General features: G+C 38.4%; 1 protein-coding gene across 7 annotated transcripts in view; it reads right to left on the bottom strand.

Moving 5' to 3' along the window:
* The window catches only part of smoc1 (SPARC related modular calcium binding 1), a 103646-nt gene that overhangs the window by 63971 nt on the left and 13097 nt on the right, over positions 1-26578 (bottom strand). The window lies entirely within an intron of this gene.

Genomic DNA, 26578 nt, shown 5'->3' with positions numbered 1-26578 from the left:
GGCATTGGAAGCTAGATAGTCCCTGATCATGGATTCCTTTCTAGGAGTCACTAGACATGAAAGAAACCATGATTACTGCCATTTGCGTCAGAGTAAAACCAATTCTTTTTAGTAAAGATAAAAGAAGAATGTTAATCACTACTCAAATGTATGAGTAGAGGGTTCATATAGACCCATCAACATATTACATACCATACTTGTCAAGATCCAATATTTAATAATGTAAAAAGGCACCCATCAGCTCATAAGACTATCAGCACCTGCTCTTCCTGAAAGTAACATAAGTGTCAAAAAAAGTGACCTTATTGCACAGAAGGGATAAGTGATAACTTTACCTTATGTAATCGCAGCAGATTTATTTACATCAGAAACGGACATGGGATCGATGACCATATTTGGCACTCAGCAGCCAGGTCAACAATCCGTCATATAAATAAGTAGCCTACATTAAATGCTAAGTAACTTTCAAATGAAGTGTGTCAATACTTTGGAATAGAACACAGACTTAAACAATTACATCTGTTCAAGATAAGAAAACAAACATTAAATGCTAGAGTGAGGGAAAAAAGTATTTGATCCCGTGCTGATTTTGTACGTTTGCCCACTGACAAAGAAATGATCAGTCTATAATTTTAATGGTAGGTGTATTTTAACAGTGAGAGACAGAATAACAACAAAAAAATCCAGAAAAACGCATTTCAAGAAAGTTATAAATTGATTTGCATGTTAATGAGGGAAATAAGTATTTGATACTTATCAATCAGATTTCTGGCTCCCAGGTGTCTTTTATACAGGTACCAAGCTGTGATTAGGAGCACTCTCTTAAAGGGAGTGCTCCTAATCTCAACTCGTTACCTGTATAAAAGACACCTGTCCACAGAAGCAATCAATCAATCAGATTCCAAACTCTCCACCATGGCCAAGACCAAAGAGCTGTCCAAGGATGTCAGGGACAAGATTGTAGACCTACACAAGGCTGGAATGGGCTACAAGACCATCGCCAAGCAGCTTGGTGAGAAGGTGACAACAGTTGGTGCGATTATTCGCAAATGGAAGAAAGACAAAATAACTGTCAGTCTCCCTCGGTCTGGGGCTCCATGCAAGATCTCACCTCGTGGAGTTTCAATGATCTTGAAAATTGTGAGGAATCAGCCCAGAGTTACACGGGAGGATCTTGTTAATGATCTCAAGGCAGCTGGGATCATAGTCACCAAGAAAACAATTGGTAACACACTACGCCGTGAAGGACTGAAATCCTGCAGCGCCTGCAAGGCCCCCCTGCTCAAGAAAGCACATGTACAGGCCCGTCTGAAGTTTGCCAATGAACATTTGAGTGATTCAGAGGAGAACTGGGTGAAAGTGTTCTGGTCAGATGAGACCAAAATCGAGCTCTTTGGCATCAACTCAACTCGCCGTGTTTGGAGGAGGAGGAATGACCCCAAGAACACCATCCCCACCGTCAAACATGGAGGTGGAAACATTATGCTTTGGGGGTGTTTTTCTGCTAAGGGGACAGGACAACTGCACCGCATCAAAGGGACGATGGACGGGGCCATGTACCGTCAAATCTTGGGTGAGAACCTCCTTCCCTCAGCCAGGGCATTGAAAATGGGTCGTGGATGGGTATTCCAGCATGACAATGACCCAAAACACACAGCCAAGGCAACAAAGGAGTGGCTCAAGAAGAAGCACATTAAGGTCCTGGAGTGGCCTAGCCAGTCTCCAGCCCTTAATCCCATAGAAAATCTGTGGAGGGAGCTGAAGGTTCGAGTTGCCAAACGTCAGCCTCGAAACCTTAATGACTTGGAGAGGATCTGCAAAGAGGAGTGGGACAAAATCCCTCCTGAGATGTGTGCAAACCTGGTGGCCAACTACAAGAAACGTCTGACCTCTGTGATTGCCAACAAGGGTTTTGCCACCAAGTACTAAGTCGAAGGGGTCAAATACTTATTTCCCTTATTAACATTCAAATCAATGTATAACTTTTTTGAAATGCGTTTTTCTTGATTTGTTTTTTGTTATTCTGTCTCTCACTGTTAAAATACACCTACCATTAAAATTATAGACTGATCATTTCTTTGTCAGTGGGCAAACGTACAAAATCAGCAGGGGATCAAATACTTTTTCCCTCACTGTACATTTCAATATTTGTTTCTAATCAAAAAAACAAAAGACAACCTAACAACTGAATACAATGTGACTGAGAACTGAGTAGCTGCTAACATACTGCATACTGTCAACTTACTTGAGTTATTAATTCAAGTTATCAAATTAATTAAGTAAAATCTAACATTAATGATTAATCTTGTGTTTATGGGGAGAATAAGACAAATTATTAAAAGTGCATGCCATAATAATAGGCCAACTAAAATGTGTAGTCACTATAGAAAATAGCCAGGAACTACTTACTAGTGGTGTAACTAAGACAGATTGTAACAATAGGTGCAATACATGCTGCATTGATTCCAAATAATTTAAAGGTTCACAATAATTCCCTCTCTCTCATGTTTTTCTCAAGTTTTTTATTTATTTAAGGTTTCAGGAAGACACACAATTAGATCCAGCAACTTCTTAAGTTTCACAATGAAATAACATGCAAAGCTGAAATGATGTAATTCACCAAAGCATTTCAAATAGGCTGTTCTGTAGGAAACACTCTGCCAACGAATGACAGACTCAAATAGGTAGCAGGGTATTGGAAAAACATTGGGCTGTGGATTGAATTCCCTGACATTTTAAGATGCACGATCAAGCAGGCATTAATGCAATGAGTGGAAAACGTCTGCAAGTGCATTTTCTTCAGCCAGCTGGAGGATCAGGATATTAACTATAGGGCACATTTTCCACCACAGGAGTGTGGGATCTTATCGGACGAGACAAGTCCATTAATTCAGCCAATGCCAAAGAGATTGTTTTTAATGAAACCAACATGGAATGTACAATTATAGAGCAACGTGCTTGGCCAAAGTATTTATCAAAGTCATAAAGATGAATTCTTCGCAACTGAACCAAAAATATTAAATGAAGCCAACAGAATGATGTAACTCATTACACACCCAGGTCTCTGAGGACCAAAACCAAAGATTATGAACACAGTCATGACTTGTGCAATGAAACCATCATTCTGGCTAACCATGGTTGTATAATTTATGTGGTTCGTACTGTTTATTGCAAAGATATGACACAGGCTCTCCGTGTGTAAAACTGTAGAAATGCACACCATAACATGTATGTTGTTTTGTTAACTTAGATGAATAAATAAGTCTATGCAATTCAATTAAAACATTTTTAAAGCTAGCTACTTGATTCAAGTTAAACTGCATTTCTGTGTACGGTCAGGCCATGTTCCAAAGAATTTGCTTGTCCCACTGAAATCTGATTATAAGGTAATGGACTAATTTAGTTTTTTTAAAGTTTGTGAATTGTTCTGTAGGCAGTGTAAACTATTCCTGAATGGTGAACAGTATCACAGAAAACTGAAGATAAGAAACTAGGAAGAAAAAATAAAAAATCTGTTGTAAAGACAGGGATAAGAGTTTGTTACAACTGTACTAAGGAATTCCCATGGAAGATAATTTTCTTTAACAATAGTCAGTAAGAAGATGCTTATCGAACACTGTGGGCAGACATAAATAAAAAATAAAACTGATACTCTATACTATATTTAGACTTATGAAAATCCAATTGAGTAAGAAGTGAAAAACATGCCTTTTTTGTCATAAAGTCCTTGCCAGCCCTTGTTTTTCAGAATGTTTATAATGATGTCTTTTAAGTCAGATCTGCAGCTTGGTGGCCCTACAGAGTCCTCAGCCCTGGGACTTTTTTTTTCCCATAAGGTTTACTGATATACACAATGTGGCATGCCAATAGTGGATCTGACATTCTTACAGGGCTCAGATAATCTCAAAACTGAGGTGATTGAACAGAGGATGCCCTTATAGTCACAAAAATCAGCCCACATGCAAACCTTTCCTCACCTCAAACTCTCCCAGTGCTGGTATCTTAAGCTGCCATCTCTAAAGATGAATGTCCACAAAACACTACTGAAAGCCTCTTAAAAATGCTTTGCTTTGATTTCTTGTCCTTGGTGAGGAAACAAATGAAACTGTTCTTAAAAGGTCACTTGCATTTTGAAACGGATCTTAATGTAAATCAGAATCCATGGGCTCTTGGGTAGCTCACTCCAGTACCAAGCACCTTCAGGGTGTTTAGGGGAGACTCGGATGTAGGTTGCCAGTGTGCAATCTGGACTTGACCACCAGAGCTGTGGTCAATTGCACACTTTCAATTCCAATTCCCTTTTTCCAGACACCATTCCAAATTCCAATTCCAGTCCGCCATTGACATCATCGGCTCTGCTGGAATTGGAATTGAATTGAAAAAGGAAATACCAAACGGAACTCGAATGGAAAAACTGGAATTGACCTCGATCCACTAGACCACTATCCAGTATGTTCAAGAGATCACAGCGGGCAGCAAACAATTAGCTGACATTGACCAGGGCAGGGTAGGCTGAAGTTACCTTAATCACACTTGGCTCATTTTTCAAGCTTTTCAGGCTTAGAGTGCAAAAAGCAGTCCTAGGAGGCCTGACTCCCATATTTGCAATGGAAATACATCATGATGATATCTTTGAGTGCCTGAAAATAGATCTTGACCATGTTTTTAGACTGCCCCCATCCCTCCTCCCCTCTAACTGGCACTGCAACTGTTGCAGTGTGGCTGGATGTGTGAAAAAGTTAGACTAAATCCTGTTCAGTGTTCGTTTCAGTGATTTAGCATTGCTTTCAGTTAAATCAAGGGGAACTGATGAGTGTGTGAGCATTTATTAATCATTCCTTTCCATTAAAAGCACTCATTTTAACTGCTATCAGAAGATATTGCACCTGTCAGAGTTTTTGACTATCGCAGTCAAGTACGGTCCATCCACAATTTTGCATTTTCATTGTAAAATAGCCCTTACTTGCCTGTGAAACTAATGCTCTAATCATATGCTTTGTAGGTGTGTATCTATTCCAGTGCTTCTTCCTAGTGCTGTCACCTACTGCACTTTTCAAGAGATGGACGTTGTACTGTGGGAAGCCTCATCCACACTGGACACAGGCGGTGCAAGCAACACAAGGGATGCGAGTGATGTCAACTCTCACCAGACACAAAGCAAAATGCCTAGAAATAAATACACAACCCCGCCAACGCATTCCGATTGGATATGCAATCATAACTCTAGATGGCCTCCTTAAGAGTTGCATATTTTGTTTGTTCACTTCTCGTAATATTTTGAAGTGCTGCATGATTGCTGATGCTATTTTAATGATCTTGGTATTTAGCACATAATCGCTGTCTTTATTATTACTTATTATTAAACCACTTTGGAATGCTGTTGCTGTAGTTGTTTTGCAAAATCTGGGAACTAATACATGCACCTTCCATCCATGACTACTCTGTATGTCTTTACAGTTATTTAATATTCAACTGTGCTGTACCTCCTAAATCAGTCTTTATTGCTGCTAGTTGTTATGAGGCTTGTCCATGTGTATGACGTGTCAGAGGGTTTTATGTTGCTTCTGATTGGTGCACTTCCTTGGGGAAAATACAAATAAAGCATAAAAAGGAACGCTCTCATTCAGCGACGTCACTAGCATCACTCTACTATGGATGCTCCCACTGAAATGCAATCACCTGTACATTATTCACTCTCTTTGCTCGGGTCCAGTGTGGATAAACCTGCAGGTAGGCAGTGTTGAACATAAGTTGTTTTCCAGTTGCCTGGTTTCCTGTCCGTGACTTGAAGTCATGAGAAAAAACATAATGACGTAATTTATTAATTTATTGTTTCTTTTCTCTAGATCAGTAAGGCTGTTATCTTTGTAAACAAGAACAATGCCACTTTAATCTGATTATGTCCCGGTTGCTATGTTTTTTTAGTTTGACTTGAGGTGCCAGAAGTTGGCACGACACTGTGCAGTCCTAATGCTCATGGATGGTTTATTCAACCACTGTTTTGACTACGCTTTGATTGCGTAAAACAGTGTCGGTGAGGCACGTGCTGTACAGTTACAGAAAAATAATGAGTTAAGTTGGTGCTAAATTCCGGTAATTCACTGCTCTTAAAATTAAAAACTAGATTAGTAAGGTTAACTAAAGGTTTCTCCTATCCTTCATAATTCTCAACAGGTTAACAAAAAATGTAACCACAGAAGCATGGTAATGTGAAAAACAGCCAAGACAATGTTAAAATCTAAGTTTAAGTTCCAACCAAGTTAAAGGAGAATGCTGGACAGTATGTTTATAGTGGGAGACCTAAAGCACAATGTTCACGTCAGGTACATTCAAAGTAAATTATAATGCAAAGCTTGTATATGGATGCTGAGCCAGGAAAATAATTGAGACACACAAAACAAACTTTAGATTCAAGAAGGCAAAATGTGTTAGTCAAACCTTAGCTGTGTACCAATACTATAAAAGCTTCCAAAGTAAGCAATTTATAAAGGTGATTTAAAACACCCATGAGATGTATGAAATTGAAAAAGGGCTCTGGCCCCCCGGTAAATATTTCCATCACATCTGCTGAATTATGAAATAACTGTTCCCTTTCTGTAAGGAAAACATCCATTACATTGCTACATACAGCTAAAATCCCATATATCTCTGACCAGTTCCAATCTTTAAAAATAGTGTTTTATTTTGTCTCCTCTCGAAAGTATCTGAGTGATAGTAGTCAAACTAACAAGAGAGAACAAAACAACCACAACTATTTTAGGTTTTTCCTAACTGTCATATTTCAAAAAACAAGTTAAAAAAAACAAATCAAGTGACAGGAATTAATCTGTTTTTATCAGAAGCAGCCAATTTGTCATTGATTACAATTACCCTAGAATCATAACTAATTCCACACGTGTATTTGGAACTAAAATTGGAATTATACCATGTAATGTATAAAAAACTATTACAGTTCAATTACACCAGTGTATTGTTTCAGGATTTCATAATTGGCCAATTCATTTAGTTGAATAAATATTGTTCATTACAATATATTTATCAAGTAAGTCTTTTCAGTTTACAGAAGACTAACGATTCCCACTGAGACACAGGAGGTGTAAGCTTTAAACTGCCACTCTGTTGATTTCTCTCTCTGAAGCAGCACAGAATTCTTTGAGATGTAAGACTTTCCACACTTTCATAATTTCACTGTGTTTGTCATCATGAGGAACAGCAGCCTTTGCTGATCTACTTTATAATACACGTACAGTACTTTTTTAGCACCCTTCCTCTACCACATGCATTATTTTAATCCAAAACATTGGTTTACAACATACTTTAAAAACATCGTTCCGCCCAGTCATTTTATTTCAATACACAATGAGTTTGTGTAGCTATCCCACATGATAAAAAGGCAAGATTAATTTTTTGGCACAAAGGTCAGAGTAGTGTTTACAGTGACTGAAGACCGTATAAACATTTGCCATTCCAATTACCTACTAAACATACAATGGTAGAGGCTACATTCTTTATATGAGCAGTGGGTAACACCAGAACTATGGAAAATCTGTCTTGATTGGCCATTAAAACTCTGAATATCATCCCCCAAAATATATTCTTAGTGTAGGAATGGTTCCAGACAAAGACAAAGTTAAAGTTTAAAGTTTCACACATTACAGCATTGTAAGGAGATTTGTCTTGGACCGGGGAACACTTGAATGTACTGCATTAATAAAAATAAAAATATAATTTAATTATAGAGACCAGTGGAGACCTACTCCAGTTCTGGACGGAGTATAGTTCATCAAATCATTGAAATTACTGGCACTTAAAATACTGGGAAAGGAGTTTTTCTTGCTCAACTAAGAGCAAAATTAGGCTAGTTCAATTATGTAAAAATGTTAATTAGCATTTTATTTGCTGCAGAAGGTCACACTGGCAGGTTTGTCCTAGTTCAGCTTTTCTGCGTTTGCCAATTGTAATTAAGCCAAATGGAGTTATACCATGATCTGGTGTTTCTTTTGCCTGTTGCTTACTGTGCCTGTTTCACTAAAATCAATGTTCACCTCTATACTATAACTACTACTTCAGACAAATAGCAGAACATTAATTACTCAAAGTACTAGCTAGGGACATTCATCTTAAAAAATCAGGGAAAAAATTAAATACAAAACATGGGCTTCAGGAACTACAAGCGAATAAAAACACCCCCATCACCTTATACATGTAACATGCAATAGAACCTGATTTCAATTGCATTCCATTTGTTAAAAACACATATAGTGCATATGATACAACATATGAAATTCCAAAGTCTATTCTCCCACAAGCAAACAAATCTGTCCAGAATGTTCTTCAGTCAAAGTCAGACCGAAGAATAATATGTGACATGATTCTCACCCCTGGGTCTACCTCTTCCTATTGTGTATTGTTTTTTGTTATTCACAGCTTCAACAAGTCTCAAATTAACAGTGTGCTTTGTGTCATGCTTCAGCTCATTGTAGATGCCTCCAATACCCTCTTGCAGTACTGTATACCAAGCAACAATCATTGTAGACCCCCCTCCTGTACAAAGATAGGTCATTTCCATTATATCACACCTTGGGATTTATTAGCTCTCAACTTATAACATTTTTATCAGCCAAACTATGCTGGCAAAGGTCTTTGTACCTTGAAGACACTGTGGATTTAGAACATCAAAAAAAAAAAAAAAAAAAAAGGATCAGAGGGGCACCCCCTTTTGTGCTGATACACACTTAGCCATAACAAAATAATCCCAGCAACACTGCTCACAACACACACACGCACAATTATCCAGTTTGTCAAACGCCTCTTAAACCACAGTACATCTCTTGTCTGTGTTAAAGGTTAAACTATAACTGAAAAAATAACTCAAAGAAAGGCATTGGTAACTTGGGGATATGAGGATTTTACCAACACTAACAAATAGTGTTCTACATAAACAACATTAAAACAAAATCATGTTCACTGTGTGTATTTATATATCCTCTATAGATGTAAGGTATATGAGAAGAGAAGAACGGTCTTAATTGCCAAAATGAAAATGTTTGTTGTGGATACAGTTCATGGGTAAAAAATTGACTGCAAGATTCAGTGCACTTACAAAGCATTGTATCACACATAATATGCCCCAATCTGCCTATTTAGAAGAATACCCCTTCACAATCATTCTTCGGTAATGTATAGAACAAGCAGTATAGTCAATCTTATCAGAACATATCGGAAAACCAAGCAAAGCATGTATATATAAGATAAATAAGACCGAACATCACATTCAGGTCACACAATCCTATTTAAAGAGTCTTCAGTTTGGGGTTTCACTCTCTATTTAGGATTGGTTTGTATATAACACATTTACTAAAATTAAATTTATCCACTAGACCTCTGAAGGTGTGCTGTGGTATCTGGCACCAAGACGTTAGCAGCAGATCCTTTAAGTCCTGTAAGTTGTGAGGTGGGGCCTCAATGGATCGGACTTGTTTGTAGGTGCTTACGGCAGTGGACAGGGGTCAACATGGGCACCCTGACTGGTCTGTGGCTACGAAGCCCCATACGCAACAAACTGTGATGCACTGTGTGTTCTGACACCTTTCTATCAGAACCAGCATTCACTTTTTCAGCAATTTGAGCTACAGTAGCTCGTCTGTTGGATCGGACCACACGAACCAGCCTTCGCTCCCCATGTGCATCAGTGAGCCTTGGCCGCCCATGACCCTGTCCCCGGTTCACCGCTTTTCCTTCCTTGGACCACTTTTGATAGGTACTGACCACTGCAGACCGGGAACACCCCACAAGAGCTGCAGTTTTAGAGATGCTCTGACCCAGTCGTCTAGCCATCACAGTTTGGCCCTTGTCAAAGTCCACCGATCAGCCATAACATTATGACCACTGACAGGTGAAGTGAATAACACTGATAATCTCGTTATTATGGCACCTGCCAGTGGGTGGGATATATCAGGCAGCAAGTTGATGTGTTAGATGCAGGAAAAATGGGCAAGCGTAAGGATCTGAGCGACTTTGACAAGGGCCAAATTGTGTCAGGGCTGTTTTGGCGGCAAAAGGGGGACCTACAAAATATTAGGCAGGTGGTCATAATGTTATGGCTGATCAGTGTGTGTGTATATATATATATATATATATATATATATATATATACAGTGAGGGAAAAAGTATTTGATCCCCTGCTGATTTTGTACGTTTGCCCACTGACAACGAAATGATCAGTCTATAATTTTAATGGTAGGTGTATTTTAACAGTGAGAGACAGAATAACAACAAAAAAATCCAGAAAAATGCATTTCAAAAAAGTTATAAATTGATTTGCATGTTAATGAGGGAAATAAGTATTTGATCCCCTATCAATCAGAAAGATTTCTGGCTCCCAGGTGTCTTTTATACAGGTAACGACTCAGCTCGTTACCTGTATAAAAGACACCTGTCCACAGAAGCAATCAATCAATCAGATTCCAAACTCTCCACCATGGCCAAGACCAAAGAGCTGTTCAAGGATGTCGGGGACAAGATTGTAGACCTACACAAGGCTGGAATGGGCTACAAGACCATCGCCAAGCAGCTTGGTGAGAAGGTGACAACAGTTGGTGCGATTATTCGCAAATGGAAGAAACACAAAATAACTGTCAGTCTCCCTCGGTCTGGGGCTCCATGCAAGATCTCACCTCGTGGAGTTTCACTGATCATGAGAACGGTGAGGAATCAGCCCAGAACTACACGGGAGGATCTTGTTAATGATCTCAAGGCAGCTGGGACCATAGTCACCAAGAAAACAATTGGTAACACACTACGCCATGAAGGACTGAAATCCTGCAGCACCCGCAAGGTCCCCCTGCTCAAGAAAGCACATGTACAGGCCCATCTGAAGTTTGCCAATGAACATCTGAATGATTCACAGGAGAACTGGGTGAAAGTGTTGTGGTCAGATGAGACCAAAATTGAGCTCTTTGGCATCAACTCAACTCGCCGTGTTTGGAGGAGGAGGAATGATCCCAAGAACACCATCCCCACCGTCAAACATGGAGGTGGAAACATTATGCTTTGGGGGTGTTTTTCTGCTAAGGGGACAGGACAACTGCACCGCATCAAATGGACGATGGACAGGGCCATGTACCGTCAAATCTTGGGTGAGAACCTCCTTCCCTCAGCCAGGGCATTGAAAATGGGTCGTGGATGGGTATTCCAGCATGACAATGACCCAAAACACACAGCCAAGGCAACAAAGGAGTGGCTCAAGAAGAAGCACATTAAGGTCCTGGAGTGGCCTAGCCAGTCTCCAGACCTTAATCCCATAGAAAATCTGTGGAGGGAGCTGAAGGTTCGAGTTGCCAAACGTCAGCCTCGAAACCTTAATGACTTGGAGAGGATCTGCAAAGAGGAGTGGGACAAAATCCCTCCTGAGATGTGTGCAAACCTGGTGGCCAACTACAAGAAACGTCTGACCTCTGTGATTGCCAACAAGGGTTTTGCCACCAAGTACTAAGTCGAAGGGGTCAAATACTTATTTCCCTTATTAACATTCAAATCAATGTATAACTTTTTGGAAATGCGTTTTTCTTGATTTTTTTTTTTGTTATTCTGTCTCTCGCTGTTAAAATACACCTACCATTAAAATTATAGACTGATCATTTCTTTGTCAGTGGGCAAACGTACAAAATCAGCAGGGGATCAAATACTTTTTTCCCCCACTGTATATATATATATTTAAGGAGAGAGGAATCAAAATAAGTTTGCTTTAAGAACACAAATCAGATTATACTTTCCCACCATCTGCTTTTTGCAGGAATTTACTTTAAGAGTTGTTTTCTTTTATCCAAGAATCTTACAATAAAACAGTGATTTAATGTGGCACAGCAGAAAGAAATTACTTTCTGCAATACCTACTTAAGACAAAATAAAGATGTTCAGAGCGCATAATGGCTCTTAACCTAGAAGAAGGTTTCATCTATCAGTAACCGCATTAATCACAAAACCTAAGCTTTCAAGGAATTTCAACATATAGTAAAACAGATGTATGTCTAAAGCAATGCCAAGTTTCACCTCTATTGGGGATAACGAGGAAAACCGTTAACTCGGTTTCCAAACCTTGAAAAGCCATGGAAAACTTGAGAACAATTAAATGTCCTGCAAAAGTAATTGAAAACTCTGACAAACATTATTGAAAAACAGTGGTCTGCCGTGGTCCTGGAGCGCCCCAGTCAAATTAGTTGTATAGCCTTAAATTACCAATTTACAAAGATTGGGAACAATTATAGCCCTTGATCAAGTTAAATGTATAAAAGGATAAATGGTATCGTAAGGTGTGACACACTGGACTGACCAAAAACACTACCTGCTTACTTGATCAGATCTGAATCTTTCCAAGTCTTTATAAACAGTCTTTTAAAGTCTTTTAAAGGGTGACCTATAAAATCAGTTGAACTGGGACTTGGAAAGCTGGGGGCTGAAGAACCTGGTCTTAAGTCAACTATGTTTGTGTGTGGTTAGTATCTTACACTATCTTCTAAAATGTTTAGGTGAAAAAGATAAGATAGGTATGGTAAATTGTTAGTGATGATTAATGGAAAGACTACAAAAGGGTTACTGACAACTACTAAATATCTCCTGGAAAAGAAAGTTATCCCTGAGATTATGAGATGCAGAGCTTGGAAATCCTGTTGCCCTTTTCCTCCCATCGAGCTGAAGAAGCGTAGTGGATTTCACTTGGCTTGCTTTGTTATGGCACCGTCTGCCAAACTCTGTCTAACGTGTGAGAAACTTATTATCCATTGAACTAATGGGCACACACAAAAACTAAATATAAATAACTCCTGACACATCCTTGTGTGGTTCTTTGTGTGTGCCGCTGGCACTTACAAACAGAGCACTGTCCCTAATCAAGAACGTTCTCATTTAAAGGTTTACAAACTTTGAGAGAGAGAGAAGAAAAAAAGAAAACATAAAACAAACAAAAGTTAACGCATTTTTCCTCTCATGGATATTAGGCAATTGTTGTTTTTTAATGGCAACTCTCATTATGTACAGTATGTGGTTTAATGACCACATTTAATTACATTTGTCTAGTGATTAACGTTCTCATTTAAGGAAATCTATAAACTGCATGCCATCTCTCACATTGTTTTAATTAACACTCTCTGCTAACTTTGTTATAAAAAAGTGAGAAAGGTTAAGAGGAATGTGTGAAAAGCCAAAAAATGTAATTAGGTTTGTTTTAAATAGAAACCTGTATTATTATATTTTTTTTTTCTTGGCACACTCCTGCCAAAATTAAGATCAGCTCTCCTTAACTTTTCAAAGCCGCAGTGTAATGATGAAGTGTGAAGCCACAGTTTAACGATCAGGTGTGAAGTATAAAGGCTGTATCTTGTACTGGTCATTTCAGGAGTTACGAGAGCTGTCACTTACACAGAGGAGGCCTTTGTACCTACACCGTTCCACACTAGCGCCTCAATGTTCATCCATGTCTGAGATAGTCTCAATAGACAGGTGGTCTTTATGGCCAGGTGGTCCTGCACACAGTTTGCCTTATGTTACCCCGTGGGGTCCTGTTGGAGCCTTGACTGCTGGAGGAATTAGGCAAAACAAGTTTAGCAGTGATCGTAAATGACTGCCTTTTCATTTACTGACAGAAAAGCTATAACTAGCTCCTTTGAATCAAAAGTGCATTCTGGGGTGAAATATGTGCAGCAGTATCGTAACTGAGAGAGAGAAATCTGTCTTGTATTCAGAGACGTACCTGTGTGCAGAAGGTATAAGCTTCATAGGAAACCTGAAAGAATTCAGTAATGTGCAAAGTCCTGCCCTGTTAAACAAGGGTGGGCATACACTGAGCATCACAATGAGTAATTCCTACAAAGAAAGAAAAACTACATTAACTATTGTCCAAAGCACACATCAATCAGGAAGTGTAACAGTAGGCATGTTTTACTGATACTGTTATCCCTTATGGGACTGTTTGATAACATTTCACCCAAGAACAAGATAATATTATAATTGTGTAGTTACCCATCCCATGGCATGCTATTCTCTGAGGGAAATCAGCAGAAAATTCAGTTTTGCTTTAAGTAGAGTAGAGGCCACAGTCAACAGATACAGAAACAAACTAGTAGCTATATGAACAAAAGCTCCAGAACTAAACAAGATCACGGTAAATCTTCTCAATCCAGGCCTCAAATTGCTGACAATTTCACACTAAATCTCTACCTATCATAAGAAAAGGTCAAGAGAATGCAAGTAAAACAAGTGGAGCTACAACTCAAAACCGTGTTTGAGATGGGGGCACTAAACCAAGGAGAACAACAGAGAGCAGTGCTACAGATGTGTTTTTTTTATATACTAATCCAGAATCTGGTATGAAATGATTTTTCTGCATTAATGCTAGTAAAACAAACTCCTTTGCCTAGGCTGGGATTAAATCAAAACTTTGACCCACCCGCTAATCAAAAACTACAGAACTGTACTCAGTTGCGGCTTCATTTCCACTTTCTTCTAATCACAAATGTAACCGCTACGATGTACAGTTTCGTGGTTTGCTATTAGCGGGTGGGTCAAAGTTTTGATTTAATCCGGACCCTAGTTCTAGAAATGTCAAACAAGCAACACAAAATAAGTGCCTGCTTTAATCAAAATTAAACTTTAGCTGAATGAGTTTCAGGGTATGTATCAACTTCAACAGATGCTTTTTATTAAACAGTACTTATTTGATCTAAAGGAAATGATAACATGTTACACAGTGTTTGAAATCATGGAAAAAATTCTGTCTTGTCTACAACCTTTAAGCCTGAACATTTCACTAAAATCAATGTTTTGCAAGCCGAAGGGCATGTCCTTTTAAACTTTAAAGGTAGTGACAGTATAAATTGACGATCAAAAACTTTTTTGTTTTTCAGATTGCAAAGCAGATAATCCTTTTGAAATACTAGACAGAGATGTGTTACAACTTGAGAAATTGGACATGTTGTTTAACCCTGTTGCCATTTGGCTTTATCTTCCTGTACTGAATAAATACTAACTTAACTACTCATTTACATGCATTGATTTTTTAGGTGAACGATTTCAATAAGCCAAACAGCATGAACAATGCCTATTTCAGGAGCATCGGATACAATGTAATTTATTAATAATTGCCTAGACAGATTTAAAAGAACAATAGCATATAACTGTGACATAACTGTGATTTATTAAACATGATTCCACCCTGATCATTATCCTCATTCTGAATAATGGGATTAATTCAACACTTTGTAAAGACACAACTGGACACAGGTGCATTTTATTCTGATCTGAAGGCTTGAAGTCTGCTGAAGTGACAAGAATTAATGTTTTCCTCACTTTTTAGGATTTAATTAATCTCAACAAACCTCCTATAATAATCTGTGCCTGGAGTGGTAATGCGTCTGTGATCTGAAGATTGTAGGCTTCGATCTGTCCTACGCGGAGTGGTAGCTGTTGAGGAGAAACCTTAATTGGGGCATAAAACTGGTTTAAACTGTGGCTCAATCAACTTGGATAGTCTTGGCTGTTGAATATAAGAGTTGGCTGTTAGTGGCCAGTTTCTATCAGGGATAGTTCATTTTCAGAATGATCACAGAGAAAAAAAATCTATCAAGGCTATAATTCTGAGTTTATCCCCCTGCTATGCCCATTTTCCAGCTAGCGAGCTACATTTTTATTTTATGTATTTAGGGACTTCAAATGGAAATAATAAGCCCATTGTTTAGATCGTTACCAACAGCTTGACCAAATTTAGACCTCTTCCAACTTCATAAAAAAATACCCATAAAAAAGTGCTTTTTGCCACCCCTATTAGTTAAACAATCCCTTGCAATGGCATGGATTTTAAACTGAGATTGAGCTCACAGAACTGCAGTGCTGCCCGGCTGAGAACGGGCTGAAAGGCGGCCGTGGAAGGCAGAGACGGGCAGGATAATGGTTTATTTGACAGGGGATTACACACAAATCCTCAAAAAGACGGAACACAGCGCAAGAAACAAGATAGTATAATATTTTTATCCATGCTACCCTTCTTCTTTTATAAATAATGATTAACCATAATGGACTCTCAAAGAAAGCCTATCTGAAAATATTTTTTGTAAAAGTTATTCTCTGCAGAAACTAAGTATCAGCTGTATAAGCCACAGGACTTACATTTTCTTCAAGCCAACCAACCCACTGTATGCCAGGCAACAATTGAACACTACATAGGAATATTTTTCAAGCATATTTATATACCGGTATAACAGAGAAGTAAAATATATATTTAAAAAATTTAACTTTATCAATGCTGATAATGTGCCATGTAAAAAAATGCAATTACTTTACTAACCAAATGCCAAAAGTTAATGATCTCCCACTGCTTGTTGTACATTCACATCTGTTTTACTGGCCAGTGCTTTGTGATTAGAGCCTCCTCAAATCCATTATTTGACCTGCAGCCAAACAATTTTCTTATGTTTTCAATGTTTCTTAACAGACGCCCCTTATCCATGGTGAATTAGAACTCTTGAAATAGTTTACATTATTTTTACATACAATTACCTATACAGCTGGGTTTTTACTGGAGCAATCTAGGTGCAGCACCTTGCTCAAGGGGATGACAGCAGTGTCCCCCACCTGGGATTGAACCCATGGAGTCCGGAGCCCTCCTCACTACTCCACACTGCTGCGCATGTAAGCTTAATAGGACAGATACGTGTAATCCATTTACCTACTAGTACAGAAACTGCACTGTGCCTGTACGATTGCTGCAGACTTACTCAGCTTAGCCACTGATCCTACTTCTGGTTCTCCTCCCCGGTTCTCCAACTCTAATATATTGACCTGCCACACATGGGTAAAACAAGCTGTATTTTAAGGGATGGGTCTGATGGCCTGGGATCCTTCAAGGAACGGCTGAATGACATTCTTGGAGCAATCAGATTAATTGCACCGGCAAAGCGGCCTCCTCCCATTTCTATCATTTCTTGTGCTCTAACAGAAATAGGTAGATGTGGTTAAGTTCTGGGGAAGCACAGGAAACCCCCAACTAGTATCAACATGAGAAAATTAAGTCAAAAAGATCGAACTGTAGTATGAATATAACATGTAAGAGTCTGTTATTCTCCAACAGCTTTATCTGACGCAAACCCTAAGGCAAAATGTTATCCAATTGATGGTCCTATCAGTCGAGAGGTGCCAGGGGAGGTGTGAGGGGCCTCCCAGCTGTACATTGTTTTAATACATTCTTCTGATAATAGTAACTTTGATTTCTTGAGCCTGCTGATTGCTTAAGCATACAAAATCCCTTTGTCATCTAAATTATGTCTTGATTGGTTGATTTATTTATTTTAATTGGGGGGATGAGGGAGGGCAAAAAGGTTAAGAACCCCTGATCTAGATTCTCTATTAAATATCTTGGCTTTTAAACCATGTTGCTCTTCCTGGAGAAATCATGAATTCATTTAATCATTAATACTTCATTGAAATGGTAAAAGAAGGAAAGCTCTTTAAGAATTTAATAAATAAATAAATGCATGATATTCAATGTTTCTGAAGGGAAATCTGATTATGTACATTCCTTGTTAGTCACTAATGCTTATTCCTGGCCTCACTACAGTCGTCTCTTTTTATGGAGTCCTTTGCAAAAAATTGCTATTTTTTCACCCTGAAGGTTTTTGGCTCAGAAAACATAGCTTGAGAAAGCAGGAAAGCAGAGATTGGAAAATATGCACTATAGCACAATATTAAGCAGGTACAAGAGGAAAATGAAAGAAAGAAAATTAACCCCACTGAAATCCCCTTCCCAGCAAAAATATTTTGGTGCAATATATATGATATTAAAACTATACAGTAAATACAAATATATATAAAATTACTCAATTAATGAAGAGAAGCGCTATCTAGCCTACATACCTGGCCAAAAGCAGAAACAAACAGCTATCCAGAATTATCAATGAGATGTAAGCATATTTATTATATAAGCATTATGGCACCAAGATTAGATATAGGCTTAGCCTTTGGCAAAAGCTTATGTTGTAGGGCAAATGGCTCTTAAATGTGAACAGTATTTCTTGCAAACAATAGTGAAGAAAATAAATCTTCATATTAAGAGTAAGTGGCAAGCGCTTGCTTAATCATGGTTTATAGCTCTAGAACACTGGAACACACACGCTCTCTCACAGCACAGTAGAGAGGTATGCGACCTCTCAAATGTTTAAATTACATACCCTCCACATACACTCGAGACGTATATCACATATTAGTGCACTTCTATTACCATATACTGTTCTTAGGAGGAGGGGGGGCAGAGAGAGAAGGAGAGAGGAGGAGAGCTACTGTAATGTAACCCACAGATTTTCTTTTATTTTTCTAATAGTCATTAAAAGTTCAAAATCAATGCATGGTTGTTGGCAGCCCAACAAATAAAACATTACAATAAAATAATAGCCTCCTAAGATAAATCAGTAGTGAGTTGCATAGATCTTAGGTCTGTGACACAGCAACCCATTTCATGTATGAATATCATCACAAACCACAAACTGTGGTTGAGAACAGTTTTTAATAAAAATCATTCTTTAAAACAAAAACACAGCAGCTTAATTTCTAAACCAGAAAACCTTCTATTCAAAATGAATTCCAGAATAACAAATTCTATCCATCCTTCGAAAATTGACAAAAGATGTAGCTTCTGGGAAATAAAAGTATATCTGTGAACAAAATGTGCATCAAACTGTCATTTGGGAGAATGACCACAAGTACAGAGGTTGGCAATCACAGGGAATAGTTTTGTAAAGAAAGTTTAGCCTAAAGTATACACAAAAAAAGGCTGGCAAAGGTGATGAATTCAGTTTCCATTAAAAAACTAAAACTTAAGTTTAATCAATAATTTGATTTCACTTTTACAATGAACTATGATAGATATAAATAAATAAATAAATAAATAAATAAATAAATAAATAAAACCTGGTCTGCTAGGATTCAGAAAGGAAACGTGTCTGATGAACAGTCCTTCCCCTACTGCTGTCAAACTGAGACTTTCCCTTTCCCATCTAAGCCACTAGGGGATCTACCTCAAGTGTTCACATTAGTAAATGCAAACTAACAAATACACTAACAATTCTTCATACGCATAAGAATCATACAATTCAGAATGCATTAAAACACATACGGTAATGACAGTTTCACCCAGCAGAGTGCGCTCGTCCCGACAACGAGCGTACCTGCCTAATAGGATGCAGGGAAACATGTCCAGTAGCCTGCAACCACCACGATGGTGCTCCATGAAAGGAAGTTAAAAGGAAATTCATTGTTTTATGTCCAGGACTAAAATGAAACCAAGGTTTATCACCAAACTTCATTATTTATAAACTGATACTTTGTTGATTGAAAGGTGTGCATCCCTTTCATTCCCCATCTTCAACCGCATAAAACAATAGATCAAAAACCAAAACAATGTTTGTCCCTATACTTTATTATTTCCCTGTAGCTATATAAATGCTGTATCATTAAACCCCCCAGATACCCCACAGGTAAATAAAAATGTTTATATATACATTACATATACACCGATCAGCCATAACATTATGACCACTTCACTGAGGTGAAGAGAATAACACTGATAATCTCGTTATCATGGCACCTGTCAGTGGGTGGGATATATTAGGCAGCAAGTGAACATTTTGTCCTCAAAGTTGATGTGTTAGAAGCAGGAAACATGGGCAGCGTAAGGATCTGAGCGACTTTGACAAGGGCCAAATTGTGATGGCTAGACGACTGGGTCAGAGCATCTCTAAAACTGCAGCTCTTGTGGGGTGTTCCCGGTCTGCAGTGGTCAGTACCTATCAAAAGTGGTCCAAGGAAGGAAAAGCGGTGAACCGGCGACAGGGTCATGGGCGGCCAAGGCTCACTGATGCACGTGGGGAGCGAAGGCTGGCCCGTGTTGTCTGATCCAACAGACGAGCTACTGTAGCTCAAATTGCTGAAAAAGTGAATGCTGGTTCTGATAGAAAGGTGTCAGAACACACAGTGCATCACAGTTTGTTGCGTATGGGGCTGCGTAGCCGCAGACCAGTCAGGGTGCCCATGCTGACCCCTGTCCACTGCCGAAAGCACCTACAATGGGCACGTGAGCATCAGAACTGGACCACGGCGCAATGGAAGAAGGTGGCCTGGTCTGATGAATCATGAGTTCAAGGTGTTGACTTGGCCTCCAAATTCCCCAGATCTCAATCCAAATCGAGCATCTGTGGGATGTGCTGGACAAACAAGTCTGATCCATGGAGGCCCCACCTCGCAACTTACAGGACTTAAAGGATCTGCTGCTAACGTCTTGGTGCCAGATACCACAGCACACCTTCAGAGGTCTAGTGGAGCCCATGTCTCGACGTGTCAGGGCTGTTTTGGCGGCATAAGGGGGACCTACACAATATTAGGCAGGTGGTCATGATGTTATGGCTGATCGGTGTATTTCTTTATTTCATACAGTGAGGGAGTACATACTGTAGCCACTCTGTCACACCAACACCACAAAAACATAACCTGTGCTGATGCAAAAAGACACAATTAATGGTAATGTAGGAGTTAGTCTCAGAACCATCCTGCATTGTATAACACTGTAGGTAATGTAAAATGATTTACCATAGCTGTATTTCTGGCAAACAGCATGAAAGTGGATTCAAATAACTATTAAACATACAATGGGTATGCATTTATACATTTAAAAAAGTTTTACACAAAAACCACAACTGCCGGGGCAATTATGTCAAAAGATTGCTATGATTCAATTTTTATTTGAATAATTCTAAGCTGACTATTAAGCATAAACAGACCACTAGTGAAGAGTTGCCGAACAAAATATTATCTTCACAAACTACAACAATACTATACCAAGCCTGCTAACATCAGTTTACAGCTGACAGAATGCATGTGCGAAGCCAATATGTCAGTCTGTTTTAACTCTAGCAACTAAATACACAGTGAGACTGCAATATGTCAACTGAATTAGATACGAGGCAAAAGACAAGACTTGCTGCAACTTAAGTGAATCAATTCTGTCAAAACAGATTGAGTAGAATGCGGTCTATATATTCAATCATAAAAGGCTATAAAGAACCAGGATCTGGGCAAGCCCAGTCGAGGAAATCAAAAAATCTTCCAATACACCTATTTATCAAATGAGGGTGGAAAATAGCCCAGAAAACTGCCTTCAGGACAGAGCAACATTTTTAATGGCTTGAATCAGGAAATCAATTGCCCAAAAGTGATCCGTCCCAGAAAAATCCACACATAAATTAAACTACGCATACAAGATATTTAAGGAAACACATTCACTCCAGCAAGACAGTGCTCATGGGGCCTTTTAATTAAGAAAAATAGGATTTCTCAGGGCTGGAAATAAAAGATTAGTTTCACAGCTTGAGATTCCTTTAAAATGAAAGTATAAGAGATTAACAGCACATATTTCCTTCAGTAGATTGGAAACAATAAAGTTAATTAGTTATTCTTTCAGCCAAACTCTCAGATTGAATGTGAGGGATACTGATGTACACTGCCAAATGTACAGTATATGGCTCAATTGTGGATTCTGGAATAAAATGTGCACATAAATTTCTACCGCTGCCCATACTACATCGCCTTGTTGTTTTTACCCTAGTGCAATAATTACTAGTAGTATCTGCCAGGTCAATAACAGCTATAAATTAGACAGAAATCGTATACTGTGTAATGAATATCAAGACTCTGTCCAATGCATTATATCCGTCCTAACCATGATTGAACATTTCCTGTAGTATTATTATTTTTACCATTATTTATTTGGCAGATCCCTTTATCCAAGACAAAATATACAACAATATAATACAGGAACAGTGCCTATTATTATATAGGCCTCTTTAAAAAACACTGAACACTATACAAGTGCTTATATATGGATACAAAGATTTCATATGGGAATATAATTAATAAATTGCAGAGCTATACAATTTACAAAATGCAAATGTCCATAAAAAATGATTAAATAGGCATGCAAGGAAATTCTTTGCCTACTTGTATTATATATTTATACGTTTTTGTTATAACCTAGTTATAGTTATACAAATTATTAACTTGATTAAATGCAGTATATTGTTTCTACACAGTAATTACTCATTGGATGTCTGATATTTCTGATATAGCCTACTAATCATTAGAGTGTGCTACCTGTATTTCTCACACTGAGGAACTGAGACTTTGTGCTGCTATACCCTTAGCATTTAAGCATGTAAAAGTAAGCAAATACATGAAGCTTGGAAGAGACTAGAGCAAAACACATTCATCTGGCAATACAGACTGAAAAAGTGGTCACTTAAAAAAATCCTCTCAGCTCCCATCAAGTGAATTAATACAAAACTCCAGCAGCTGGGGTTTTGCTGAGCATGATGTCTACCTGGTTTTATTATTATAGCTTCAAATATGTTCTAAAAGGGCAGTCAGAATCCACAGGGAAAAAGTGAGAGAAAGTCCAAATACTTTCAAAATGTAACCATTGATGGGTGGTTCAGAGATTGAATTCAGCACAACTGTGAAACATTATGACAAACCTTGTAAAATAATTGAGGTCTTTGTTGCTTCTTTGTAATGCATGAGAAAAAAAGTGTAGCTTGGGCAATGCTGACTAAAACATAGTTTCATCAAGTTTACATAATACAGAGAGAATACTTTTCATACACTGACTCTTGCCATACTAAGTTGCTTCTGTGTTTCAAAACCTCAGCGTTTTTATACTTTTCTTAGAACATCTGGACATTTTCTTTAATAAATAAATGCAATCCTTCATTCCTGGGTAAACTTTCAACTTTGGTGACATTGGTAAACTGAAACACAAACTTGTAGTTTGGTTCATCTTAATTGTGATAATTAACTATTTACAAATTGTTCAAAATATAATTGCATGGCAATTTTCTGTTTGTAATTTTTTTTTTGTGTCTACCCAAAAATATGCTATTAATTATTGGATTTCAAATTTGCAATTGCTGAATGTCTGCATTTTAAAAGCAAACTAATCTTCACAATTTACACCGATAAAGACCAAAGGGCTAAAACACGTTTGATCTTTCCAAACTTCGAGCTATTATGGTTTAGCATAAACACACGTGTGTTTTGATTGTAAATCATATGTTTAGAATGAAATAAGAAATAAAGGTATAACTAATTCTGTACTTTATTTTTTTAATCCGTTCGTGGTAATTAGTCTACCCACTGAATTACATATTTTAAAAGTGTAATTAAGTGCAGACTCTATCCTTATTAACCATCCTATTTTTATTTAACAAAGTGGCAATATTGTATCACTGTGAACTTTGAATCCTCCAGGTTGAGACTTTCAAGGTAACAAGGTAACTTTCACAACACTAATCATTAAAGTGAGGCGGAGGAGATGGGGGGGGGGGGGGGGGGGGTCTACACAATTGTACTTTTTGGACTACTTCAGGAAACAGGAATTGCTTTTCTCATAAAACAACTATAAATACATTTGAAGGCACAAAGTTATTGGTTTGAATTAAAAATTTAGCAATTGCTTTTGCATACATGAAAGATATTCGGTCACTATACTAAACCCAGAATAAATGAAAGCAAACATTTTTCTTACTTTCTATTTTGACTTCTCCACATCTCAGAGTGGCCAATAGAATCGCTTGCTCTGACCAATGGAATGTTTCAGTGACATCCAGGAACCCCACAAGAATGACTGTCAGTGTCCAAATGGGAAAGTTCAAGGCCCTCTTCCAGACTGAAATGCAAGGCATTACCAAGCCTCGCCAGCAAGACTGAAAACTAGTAGCCAATAAAAACAAAATGAATGCTTTTTTCTTTGTTAATTCCAGTAAAAAACAAATGAAAACCTCAAAAACCTGAAACCATCCACTTGCGACACAGCATGCAAACAATGCATGTATTATCGGAACTGGCTCACTTCATTCGTTTAAGGGCTACTGGGAGACAAAAAGAGGCACACACTTTAACATTATTACAGGCTGAATTGCATTGTCGAAACAGAAAAGAGAGTTACGCAACAATACTTTGACAGATGTAATTCTTACTGTGGAGCTCACTGGGGTCTCTGTTAAGGAAACCTTGGCTGAATTCAAGTCCCTCAACCCATTGCAGCATTTACCAATTTTAAAAATGTATGCTTAGTTGGGATCCTGGTCAGTCAGGTTTGACATTGTCCAGATTCCAACCAGCAATAAATGGACAGTAGAGTCAAACCTGGGCTACGAGAACAGGGTTTTACCGGTCAAGTCAGGATGTCATAGCTACTGTATTTTATGTATATTGTGTTGTAAGTCTACCTCCTAAAAAACTCTTATGAAACATCTACAGTATTTCATTAAAAGTGATACCTATTTAGAGCGACATTAACAAGCAGTCTTACAGTATGGCTTAAAAAATTTTGTACAGTGAGTGATGGAAGAAAAAAACAACAACTGTGAAGCATGGCTACAGTTCCTTGTGTCAACACCATACAAACAACTTTTTAAAATTAAGGAAATCAACCCAAGTGTTAGCCTTTCACTAGGAAAGTCAAAACGAACATTCATTGCAGTGGTGGATAAGTTAAGTTAAATTTTAGGTTCAATAACTTCACTACAATACGTCATTTTCTATGTAAATAAAATATCTATCTAACACAACCTTCTATTATGAATTCTGTGAATACAGTTAGTTGAACAATTAAACCCATGAATACAGTGTTTAAAAAACCTCATACAGTGGGGGGAAAAAAGTATTTTTTTGTACGTTTGCCCACTGACAAAGAAATGATCAATCAATAATTTTAATGGTAGGTGTATTTTAACAGCGTTAAAGGTCAGACGTTTCTTGTAGTTGGCCACCAGGTTTGCACACATCTCAGGAGGGATTTTGTCCCACTCCTCTTTGCAGATCCTCTCCAAGTCATTAAGGTTTCGAGGCTGACGTTTGGCAACTCGAACCTTCAGCTCCCTCCACAGATTTTCTATGGGATTAAGGTCTGGAGACTGGCTAGGCCACTCCAGGACCTTAATATGCTTCTTCTTGAGCCACTCCTTTGTTGCCTTGGCTGTGTGTTTTGGGTCATTGTCATGCTGGAATACCCATCCACGACCCATTTTCAATGCCCTGGCTGAGGGAAGGAGGTTCTCACCCAAGATTTGATGGTACATGGCCCCGTCCATCGTCCCTTTGATGCGGTGCAGTTGTCCTGTCCCCTTAGCAGAAAAACACCCCCAAAGCATAATGTTTCCACCTCCATGTTTGATGGTGGGGATGGTGTTCTTGGGGTCATTCCTCCTCCTCCAAACACGGCGAGTTGAGTTGAGCTCTATTTTGGTCTCATCTGACCACAACACTTCACCCAGTTCTCCTCTGAATCATTCAGATGTTCATTGACAAACTTCAGACGGGCCTGTACATGTGCTTTCTTGAGCAGGGGGACCTTGCGGGCGCTGCAGGATTTCAGTCCTTCATGGCGTAGTGTGTTACCAATTGTTTTCTTGGTGACTATGGTCCCAGCTGCCTTGAGATCATTAACAAGATCCTCCCGTGTAGTTCTGGGCTGATTCCTCACCGTTCTCATGATCATTGAAACTCCACGAGGTGAGATCTTGCATGAAGCCCCAGACCGAGGGAGACTGACAGTTATTTTGTGTTTCTTCCATTTGTGAATAATCGCACCAACTGTTGTCACCTACTCACCAAGCTGCTTGGCGATGGTCTTGTAGCCCATTCCAGCCTTGTGTAGGTCTACAATCTTGTCCCCGACATCCTTGGACAGCTCTTTGGTCTTGGCCATGGTGGAGAGTTTGGAATCTGATTGATTGATTGCTTCTGTGGACAGGTGTCTTTTATACAGGTAACGAGCTGAGTCGTTACCTGTATAAAAGACACCTGGGAGCCAGAAATCTTTCTGATTGATAGGGGATCAAATACTTATTTCCCTCATTAACATGCAAATCAATTTATAACTTTTTTGAAATGCGTTTTTCTGGATTTTGTTGTTGTTATTCTGTCTCTCACTGTTAAAATACACCTACCATTAAAATTATAGACTGATCATTTCTTTGTCAGTGGGCAAACATACAAAATCAGCAGGGGATCAAATACTTTTTTCCCCTCACTGTATTACAGCATTTTGAATACCTGTAAGATCTCCCCAGAAGTTTAAATATGACTTATATTTTTACTATTAGTTATATTACTAATAAAACTTGAAATTAATAAAGTAGATTGTAGACAAACCAGCATAGTTAAGTATAATTAATTGTAAGTGATGTGAAGTGATGCACTGCGATCAATATGCAGTGAAATTTAAATCTACATTTCAACTTTATTTTATTTTGATTATTGTGGCAGGTGGATAAGTAAATAAATAAATCGATAAATCTGTGTCAAACACTATGCCCTGATATGTCAGAGATTATGAACTTCCATGTACAGAATATACAATATATCACATAGGAAGAGGTTCAACAGCTTTAAAGTGGTTTATAGGCGCCTGACAGAAAAGCCATGGGATGTCTGCAGTGACACCTCTGCTAGTTGGAGTAACACTGGCCTGCTTTCACACAATCCC

The sequence above is a fragment of the Amia ocellicauda genome, chromosome 21 (genome assembly GCF_036373705.1).
Source record: "Amia ocellicauda isolate fAmiCal2 chromosome 21, fAmiCal2.hap1, whole genome shotgun sequence".
In the NCBI taxonomy this organism is placed as follows: domain Eukaryota; kingdom Metazoa; phylum Chordata; class Actinopteri; order Amiiformes; family Amiidae; genus Amia; species Amia ocellicauda.
Note: the sequence above shows the minus strand (reverse complement) of the source record. Positions and strands in the feature narration are given on the sequence as shown.